Source organism: Mastomys coucha, unplaced genomic scaffold, assembly GCF_008632895.1.
Source record: "Mastomys coucha isolate ucsf_1 unplaced genomic scaffold, UCSF_Mcou_1 pScaffold22, whole genome shotgun sequence".
NCBI lineage: Eukaryota > Metazoa > Chordata > Mammalia > Rodentia > Muridae > Mastomys > Mastomys coucha.
Window position 1 is genome coordinate 116,574,767 of NW_022196905.1, and position 3,653 is coordinate 116,578,419.

Sequence of the window (3,653 nt, forward strand, 5' to 3'; positions counted from 1 at the left end):
TTTTAAATTCTAAGATTCTCCAGCCTTTCACTGCTGGATTAAAATGCCTCTCTAGTGAGTTATCTTTCTCTGATTCATCACTTTGTCTGCCCCTCAATTAGACATCACTTTCAAACATGGACACCATAAGTGAGATATTGTTTCTAAATTAAAAGTTGTAAAAGGTTGGGCATAGTGGCTCATGGCTGTAGTAAGTCCAGCAATTGGGACAGGTGATATTGCCATGAGTTTGAGACTAGCCAGGACTATATAGTGAGTTCTAAACAAACAAACAAAACAAAACAAAACAAAACCCACATATGCCCAGAGCCTGATAACTTACTTCTCAGAAAGAATCAACTTTGCAGACAAAACTAGGGTCTCAAATGGGGTCGTTCTGTGAAATTTTCCCACAGTTTCAGGAACTGGGTTCTGCCTCAACCGAAGGGAGAAAGGAGACCTGAAACACAGAGTTCGAGAACAAAAGGACACGAAGCGTAGTTGAGGGTTTCCATCAAGGCTCCCCTTTACTTTTGGGTGTCAGCATTTATATACAAGAGAGCAAAACTGAATCTCTAGGTTACAATGACATTTGAATAACATAAGCAATGTGGGAGGAGTCAGGAAGAGTCTGAACAAAGTCAATGGGAAGCTGGCTGCTGGGCTGAAATGAAGGCTCAGGGCGTCCCGCAGGTCTCGACTCCGGGGAGTGGCCGGAGGCGCAGTCCACGGTGGAGGAGGAGGTCAACAACAGATGTCCTCAGGCTGCAGAAGTGCCAGCCAGCAGAAGTACTTTCCTCTGGAATCCTCGAAGGCCGGAACTCAGAGTAGTGAGCCTTTGTTTAGGCTCAGGTGTGAGTTGAGTCTCTGGAGGCAAGCTCCGAAGTCTCTGAGCTGAGGCAGAAGGGAGGGACCCAACAGTTCTGGACTGATGGGTGGCCTTAAGTCAGGTGGGGACCCGAGTTAGGCTGCTGGGAGCCAAGGAATCCCCGGAGCCACCAGGAGATGATAAAAAGCAAAGAAAGCTTATTCCGCAGCTTTGTTAGTTTTACATTTCTATGACAAAATTACCTTTGAAAGAAAGGACTTACTTTGTCTCACCTTTGAGTAGAAAAAGTCCCTCATGGCATAACAGAAGGAGGCACCTTCTGTGGCTGAGGGGTAGCAAGGTGGCATGGCTTTCTCATATCTTTTTTTTTTTTTTTTTTTAAGATTTACTTATTTATTTTATGCACTTGAGCGCACACTGTAGCTGTACAGTTAGTTGTGAGCCTTCATCTAGTTACTGGGAATTGACTTTATTTTAGTACCTCTGCTTGCTCTGATCAACCCCGCTTTCTCCGGCTCGCTCAGGCCCAAAGATTTATTTATTATTATAAATAAGAACACAGTAGCTGTCTTCAGACACCCAGAAAAGGGTGTCTGATCTCATTACTGGAAGTTCTGAGCCACCATGTGGTTTGAACTCAGGACCTTCCGAAGAGCAGTCAGTGAGCTTACCTGCTGAGCCATCTCTCCAGCCCTGCCTCCTCACATCTTAGCAGACTAGGAAGAGGGAAATCAGCAGAACCAGCACCCAGCCATAACTATAAGGCTCACCCCTTTCGCTTAAGTCGACCGTTTAGTCATCGTATCCACATGGTTCCACGGTCTCCACAAATCAGCTTTCCCATCTGGGAACCAAGCGTTCAGACATTGTACACTCAAACCCTGGCTCTGCTAAGAGGCAGTTTGTCATTTCCGGTGCTGGGAGAGGGTCTGTTTCTGCTCTTCAAGCCACCAAACTTTCGGACATTCGGTACAGCAGCCATAAGAAACCAGTACAGCACTTCTGACACTCCCCGCTTCATCTCTGTTCAGTTTAAGCTCTGTGAGGAGAGGGAGCTGTGTCCTTTCGCTCTGGGTTTGGTACTTGATGAGGGCACAACATGAAGCGCATTAGCTAGGAAATCCCCCGGGGGAACGCAGCCACCTGCACTAGAGGCAAATTACTCGCCCATACTGTAGCATGTAGCTTCTGTGTGAATGGAGATTACCGTACAAGAATGAGCTTGTTTTGCGAGCCAGGTTGGTCTCTTTATTAGAAGGATGGAAACACAGGTGAACATGACCCTGCTCTGGAAATGAGGTTGACTTGACTCTAACTTTCATTAGGGCACACTAAGCCTCAGGCAAGAGAGTTCAGGAGTGGCTCATTTCCCAAGCTATGAAAAGAAGAAAGCCCTGTGCCCATTTTGGATACTCAGGAGGACAGGGGTTGGAGTCGGGAGGCCTTGTAAAATCTTCCCTGCCTGGTTTCTTTCACTCTCTGGGTTTAAAGCCACTAACGCGCTGTTTCTGCAGGCTTCACTTCCAGGGTTTGCTCAGTCACTCAGCAAATCTTTAAGGCATAAGTTACCACTCGATAATCATGACCTCCATTTTTACAGATGGAAAATTCTTTTTCATCAGATAGACATTTGATTCACTCTTTCATAATTGTATACATATTTAATATACATTGATCATATCTTCTCCTAGTTTTTTCTCTTATTATTGCTCCTCCTAATGAAGCCTCATACTTTCTTTGCTTGCTTTCTGTCTGTCTTTCTTTCTTTCCTTTTTTTTCCTTTTTTTTTTTTTTTTTTTTTTTTTTTTTTTTTGGTTTTTCGAGATGACAGGGTTTCTCTGTGTAGCCCTGGCTGTCCTGGAACTCACTCTGTAGACCAGGCTGGCCTCAAACTTAGAAATCCACCTGCCTCTGCCTCCCAAGTGCTGGGATTAAAGGCATACGCCACCACTGTCCGGCCCTTTCTTTCTTTCTCTCTTTCTTTCTTCCTTTTCTTTCTTTCTTTCCAGGCTGGCATTCAAATAATTCACTCTGTAACCAAGAATTGTTGCAGTAAATATTATTTGGGGGTTCCTACCCCACCTTAGATCATTTCACTCCCAAATAAAAGACACAAAACCTTTATATTTATAATAACTCTTAAAGCACTAGAGCTGGGTAAATGTCAACCTTCTATGCTAGTTTGTCTACTCCCTTGTCAGTAACCCTCATATATCACTTGCCATGTTCCACCTGGGCCACTCCTACTTCAACATGCTGGCCCTCATGACTATGTGCGCAGGATCCACCCACCCCATGGTACCTTCTTTCTCCCTTTTCTCCCTCTCTTCATGGTCTCTCCTCAGACCCCAAGCCCTGGCACCAAAGCTCCACCTACCTCTCTTCTGCCCCGCTACAGGCTGTAGGCATCTTTATTAACCAGTAATTTTAAATTAAGGAGTAAGGTTTGCACAACAAAAGCTGGTATGTGTGGGAATGTTCTCTCAAGACAATAGACAACCAGATACAGAATTTAGCATTACTATACATAACAACAGACCAAACCTCAACAAGGAATGACCTTGAATACCTGATCCTCTGCCTCACTTCCCCAGTGCTGGGATTATAGGCCTGCCCCTCCACACTTGTGTTTATGAAGTGCTGGGGAATCAAAACTCATGCTCCCTACATGATAGACAAGCATTCTAACTGAGCCACATTCACAGGCCCACAGATAATCTCAAATGATGAAATGATTTAATTTGACTCAACAATGACTACGAAGAAGATGGATTACCTTGTCCTGGCTACAGTCATGAAAGTGATCCGGAACCAATACAACACAGCAAGCTCAGTTTCATTCTCA